The following is a 7182-nucleotide window of genomic DNA, read 5'->3' as shown; positions in this document are numbered from 1 at the left end:
AGCAATTCCTCAACCAAGGATCGAACCCATGCCCTCTGTCACTGAAGTTTGAAGTCTTACCCACTGGCCCACCAGGGAAGTTCCTTAGTCTCCCTATCTTAAAGTCGGCTGATTAGCAACCTTAATTCCTTCATCAGCCTTCATCCCAATTTACCATCTAACCTGACATATTCACAGGTTCTGGGGATTAGGACATCTTTGGGGAGCCATCATTATGCCTATCGCAGCAGGGGTAAATGCTATGGAAGCAACAGAAAGTAGTCATTGTTTTCTGGATGCTGGGTTAGAAGCAAGGTTAGGGTGAGGAGGGGCTGGGAAATGGAACGGAGTTAACATTAAAATGAATACACACTACCTCTCAGACACTATTCTTGGAACTTTATATACATTATTATTTACTTTTTTTTTTACTTTATTTTACTTTACAATACTGTATTGGTTTTGCCATACATTAACATGAATCCGCCACGGGTGTACATGAGTTCCCAATCCTGAACCCCCTCCCACCTCCCACCCCATATCATCTCTCTGGATTATTATTTACTTTTTATGACAACCCTGTTAATATCCCCATTTTACAAATGAGAACCAAATATCCCCATTTTACCAATGAGAAAACAGAAGTTCAGAGTGATGGGGTAATGTGTCACAAAACTGGTGGCAGAAGTGGGATTAGAAGTCAGGCCTGTCTGCCTCTAAAAGACATTTAAAATAGAACCTTAGGCAGGGGACTTCCCTGGTGGTCAAGCGCTTAAGACTGTGCTCCCAAGGCAGGGGCACGGGTTCAGTCCCTGGTCAGGGAACTAAGATCCTTGGTCAGTGAACTAAGAGCCTACATGCCACAAACAAGGCCAAAATAAAGAAAGAACTGATTATTTTAAAAGAATGGGAAGAATTTTTTTAATATGAAAAATTTGGGGACTATCCAGGCAGTCTAGTAGTTAAGACCACATGCCTCCAATGCAGGGAGTGAGGGTTTGTTCGATCCCTGGTTAGTCAAGGAACTAAGATTTCATGTGCTAGGTGGCCTGGCCAAAAACAAAAAAGATGTAATATTTTAAAAAATAGAACCTTAGGTTTATATTCACAGTATACCATGGACATGTATTCACATATATTTCTTCCCTTTTAGAAAATTATTTATTTTTTCAAACATACAAGTAATGTATGGATAGAGTGTCCTTGCTTTTTAAAAACTGTGTAATAGATCAAGCTAGAGTCCCCTTTGACCACCTGTCTATAATCACAGTTTCTTCCCTGGAAGTAACCTTTGTTTATCCATTTACGGTGGGTCCTTCTAGATATTTGTCTATAAGTGTGTGCATATATCTAGTAATATAGTGTATGCATAGTATTGTATAGTAAATGAGTAGTATTGTTTTGAGCAAGCATGTGAGTGTGTTTTAACATAAATGGGATCATACTGTACATATTGTTCTGCAGCTTGCTTTTTTAACTCAACAATATGTCTTGGAAATCCATCCAGCTTTATTTAAATAGCTCTGTACCATTTCTTTCAAGAGCCGCAGTGGTGTTCCAAAAAACCCGTGTTTCTTTATCCGTTCTCCTGTTGCTGGACATTTGGGTTATTTTTGGTTTCTTTGCTCTTACAATGTTGCTGTGAACATCTTTTTTCTCAGGTACATGTATGTTGCCTGTGGGTCAATCAGGACAGGCAGAATCATCAGGTTATGTGAGTATCTGCATTTTAATTTAAATAACACTTTCTGTAACTTCCAACTACTGCCATATAGTGAGTATCAAAAGCTCAGGAACTTCAATTCTGTGATGGTTGATGGAGTCTGGCTTATCTAGGGCTGGTCTGCAGTGGGCTGCAGGTCCGGCTGGCTCAGGTCTGCTCCAAGTATCTCATTCTAGGGCCCAGGCCAAGAAGGGTCCGCACCTACAGCAGGCATCTCGCGGCCAGAGAAGAGTCACAGAGAACTAACGGCAGCAAGCTAAGCCAATCACGTCCTAGGTTTACACACCACCGTTCCCACCCACAAGCCATTGGCCAAAGCAAGTCACATGACTGCACACAGCGTGAAGGGCCGGGAATGATGTCATGGCGAAGGCGTGGGGACAGTGTGACAGCAGTTTTCACTTCTGCAAGCCTAGGACAGAGGGCTTTCCACATCCAATCAACACTCACACCCCAGTCAACCCAGTTTTGGCCAGCCCTGCGGGAGAAATGTGTGTTGACTTTCTTTTTCCCAAAACGCCTTTATGGCTGCTCCCAGCCAAGGGGCAGCACAAAAGCATCAAGCAGGGGAACTTCCCTGATGGCGCAGTGGGTAAGAGGGCGCCAACCAGGGTACCCAGGCTCAGTCCCTGGTCTGGGGAGACTCCTCGCACCACAGAGCGACTCAGCCCGTGCACCATAACTATGGAAGCCTACACTGTAGAGACCAAGCGCCACGGCTACTGAGCCCGTGGGCCTCGAGACTGTGCTCTGCAGCCGGAGAAGCCACTGCAATGATAAGCCTGCGAACCACAACAGAGGCCCAGAGCAGCGCCCCCAGGAAATCACTGGCTGAAGATCAAAAGAGCCTGCCACTACCCTGGATGGAAGGGGAGTTTGGGGGAGAATGGATATCTGTATATGGATGGCTGAGTCCCTTTGCTGTCCACCTGAAACTATCACCACATTGTTCATTGGCTATACTCCAAAACAAAAATTAAAAGGATTTTTTTTAATGGTGCCATGCAGATTGCTCTATTGTGTAGAGATTTCTCTACACAATTTTTCTACAAAATTTCTCTATTTTTTCCTTTGTCAATAAAGAACTTCTCATTTAAAAAAAAAGAGAGAGCCTGCCACTAATTAATCCTCTTGCCATTCCCTGTGATTTTAAAGTTGCTTCCTTTGTACCGATCTCAGCTTCCACGCCTGTCAATGGAACACAGGACGTGGAGTCGTATAGCCCAAGGTCTGAATCCCAGGAGTTGTGTGTGCCTGGTTTATGTAATTTTGAACAATCGCTTAATCGCCCCCAGCTGCCATTATTTCAGCAGTGTGGAGTGGGGTCGATAAACTCTGCCTTCCCTAGTTCCTCTGCAACAAGATTCCTCTCAAGTCGAGTATATATGATCAGCATTGAAACATGTAGAGCCACGGATTCGACTCTTCCATTTTATTTATTTATTGGCCGTACCACACAGCATTTGGGATCTCAGTTCTGCAGCCAAGGGTCGAATCCATGCCCCCTGCAGTGGAAGCTCAGGGTCCTAACCACTAGACCACCAGGGAAGTCTCAGCGCTTCATTTCAGAGTTAAGTAAGCTGACCACCCACGGAGGGGAAATGAGAGCATACTGAGCTGTATGAGAAAAGATAGCAGGAAGTCACTCGCAATACCCATCACTTCTGTCACAGTTGGAAGTAACAGAACCTCAATGAAAACTGGTTTAAGCAATAAAATAAAATAAAATGGAAAGAGAGTGTGTATTTCTTGGTTCATGTAACTGGGAAGTTCAAGACTAGTTCCAGCATCAGGAATGGCTGGATCAGGCACTCAGACATCACTGTTGGGAGCGTGACTCCCCATTTCTCCTATCTGCTTTCCTCTCTGTGGCCCTCATTCTCAGGCAGCTCCCTCTCTATTAGGGTAGCATCACCAGGTGTCATATAGGAAAATTACAAAAAAAAAACAACAGCAACAATAAAAGGCTCCTGGGATGGACAGATTACCAAAAAGCCACTAACTCTGAGTAGGTCATTTCAAAACGGCAGCCCTTCCATCCGGGTAACACAGTCCTGAAATCAGGACATAGGTTTGGCAAGAGAAGCAGAGGCTGAACATGTGCAGAGCTCAGATTGCCCAAGCGTGTGCAGCAAACCCAAGGGAAGCAGGCTGGTCACTGGCACTTTCGGATTTCATTTCTACCAGCTAACCCACCCCAAGATTGAGGCAAGTAACCCCAGAAAAGGTCTCGGGATTGGGAGACACCAGACCTAGGCCATGCGTGCACGTGTGCTCAGCCGTGCCCAACTCTTTGTGACCCTATGGAGGAGCCCGGCAGGCTCCTCTGGCCATGGGATTCTCCAGACAAGAATACTGGAGTGGCTTGCCATTTCCTTCTCCAGGGGATCTTCCCCACCCAGGGAATGAACCTGGGTCTCCTGCATTGCAGATTCTTTACCATCTGAGCCACCAAGGAAGCCCCCAGGTCATGCACCTTCTCCTAATACCTAGGATGGGTTAATGCCACTGAAATCCCATAGAATGAATATAGAACAAGGGAGAGTTCCCAGCGGAAATTACATTGCTATTACTAGAAAGAGGAGGAACTCCTTGCCAGGCTGACAAGACAGCAGAGACCCACTACACTCCTTCAAGGAGACTGCAGTCTAGCTCAGGGAGTAATAAACAAGCAGATTAACGAGACGCTTGGAAGTTGGGTTTGTAAGAGTACAGATGGTCTCTATTCCAACTTCAGTGAAGTAGGTTCCTCACCTCGACAACACTGTAAGCTTCACGAGGGCAGCTTTTTGTTCTCCGATCTTTGGTTCATCACTGTATCCCCAGTTGGCAGCGCAGACCTTAGTCCACATAGGAGATAAATGAATGAATGGTTAAGAAATAGATAGGGCAAGAGTGATTCAGAAAGAAGACAACAGGATGCGGGTATAGCAGCATCCCCAGGATCACACATCCTCCACTAATTTTTAACATTTAAGCTTTCAAATTTGGCTTTTGCAAATGATGCTATGATACACATCTTTGCATGAGTATTTTTGTGTACTTCTCTGATTATTTCTTCTTTTTTTTTTAAGTCTTTTGTTTTATTTTTAATTGGAGGATAATTACTTTGCAAGATTGTGACGGTTTCTGCCATACATCAACATGAATCAGCCATAGGTATACACATGTCCCCTCCCTCTTAAACCTCCTTCCCTGACTATTTCTGTAATATAAGTCCCTAGGAGTTGAATTACTGGGTGATTAAGAAAACTGCAGCAAAAGGCAAAATGACTTTTCACACTAACTGTTTTGTTTTGTTACTTTTGATAAAACCCAAGGGCATAGCTTTAAAACAACTTTGTGAGTCGTTATTTTTTGCCCATCAGATGAGCAAAAAAAAAATTTTTAAGGTTCTCCTGAAGGCTGGTGAGCATACAACAAAACAGACATTCATGCCCATACTCCCCGGTGTCGGAATGTAAATTGCCACCACCCTTTTGGAAAGCAAGTTGGCACTAGATGTCAGTTCAGGAAAAATGTTCACACTCGCACAGCCTGAGGATCCACCTGCAAGTCAAGAGACTCATATACAAAGAGGTTCGTCATGATGTTGTTTATAATGGTATTTTTAAGATGAAATTACCAGCATACCCAACTAGAAGGAAATGGTTAACTCTCTGCTGCATCCGCTCAATAGAATATTACACAGCCATTTAAAATGACATTTAGAAGAATATGTATTAGCATGGAAATGCTGGTGAGGTAATGTTCAGTGAACAAAAGCAGAATGCTCACATTTTATGTGAAGTATGAAGATAACTATGCTTCTAAAGACTAAGTGGAAATGCACCAGACTGTTAAGCAGTGATTTGGATGGTGGACATTTATATATATATATATATATATATATATATATATATATATATATATATATATATAATTCTGTTTTCCACCCGTGCTCTCATGCTCATTGTGGCAGACAGTATAAAGATGCCCACGTCCTAATCCCTGGATTTATGTAGCAAAAGGGACTTTGCAGATATGATGAAGTCGTGCTCAGTTGTTCAGTCATGTCCGACTCTTTGCAACCCCATGGACTGTAGCCCACCAGGCTCCTCTGTCCCTGGAATTCACCTGGCAAGAATGCTGGCATGGGTTGTCATTTTCTACTCCAATAATGAAGTTAAGGATCTTGAAAAAGAGAAGAGGGACTTTGCTGGTGGTCCAGTGGCTAAAATTCCATATTCCCAATGCAGGGGGCCCGGGTTCGATCCTTGGTCAGGGAATTAGATCCCACATGATGCAACCCAGAGTTCACATGCCCCCCCCCAAAGATCCCACATGCCACAGCTAGGACCTGGTGCAGCCAAATCAATGAACACATATTAGAAAAGGAGAGGGGAGCATACATTATCCAGTGGGGCCCAGTGTGGTCACAAGGGAGCTTGTAAGAGGAAGCTGGAGCATCAGAGTCACGGAAGGCGATGTGACGATGGAAGCCAAGGGTGGGGTCAGAAGCCAAGCGGTGCAGATGCCTCTGGAAGCTGGAAAGAGTCTCCCTTCAGCCTCCAGAAGGAACACACCTTGATTCTAGCCCAACGAGACCGATTTTAAACTTCTGGTCTCCAGAACTGTGAGAGAATAAATCTGTGTCTTTTAAGCCACTAAGTTTATGGTAGTTTGTTACAGCTGCAATAGAAAACTCATACAGCCATGAGTTATTTTATTTTGAAAAATAAATCTTTTAAATATATGTAATATAGGGTTTCCCTGGTGGCTTAGTGGTGAAGAATCTGCCTGCCAGTGCAGGAGACACGAGTTTGATCCCTGGTCCGGGAAGGTCCCCACATGCCACGGAGCAACTAAGCTGTTGTGCCACGACTGCTGAGCCTGGAGCCCAGTAGTCGTGGGCTAAGTCCAGGCTGCAGCTAACGAAGGCCAAGTGTCCTACAGCCTGTGATCAGCAACAAGGGAAGCCAGTGCAGTGAGAAGCCCGTGTCCCACGCTAGAGAAAGCCAGAGCAGCAACGAAGACCCAGCACAGCCAAAAATACAATAAATAAATAATCCTATTTAAAAAGCAAACCTTTTAAATATATGTAGTATACACAGAGAAAAAGACATAAGTGACACGCGTCCAACTCGGTAAATTCCTGCAAGGTGCACATGTCCGTGTGCTCAGCTGCCGGATTAAGAAAGAGCGCTTGCAGGCAGGCCCCCAGAAGCCCTCTCACGCTCCCGGCCAGGCACCACCCACCCTCGAAGGGCACTCGCTAGCCTAACCTCAAACCCCATAGGTCCTTTTTGCCTCTTCCCTGGTGGTTCAGCGGCTAAGGCTCCACACTCCCAGTGCAGAGGGACCCAGGTTCAATCTCTGGTCAGGGAACTAGATCCCACATGCCACAACTAAGCCTTGACATGGCCAAATAAGCAACAAAAATAAAATAAATACACTTTTTAAAAGTAACGCAGTATACTGCCATGTGGCATTAAAAAATA

Source organism: Ovis aries, chromosome 14 (assembly GCF_016772045.2).
Source record: "Ovis aries strain OAR_USU_Benz2616 breed Rambouillet chromosome 14, ARS-UI_Ramb_v3.0, whole genome shotgun sequence".
Taxonomy (NCBI): domain Eukaryota; kingdom Metazoa; phylum Chordata; class Mammalia; order Artiodactyla; family Bovidae; genus Ovis; species Ovis aries.
The sequence above is the reverse complement of the archived record's forward strand: the minus strand, read 5'-3'. Positions refer to the sequence as shown.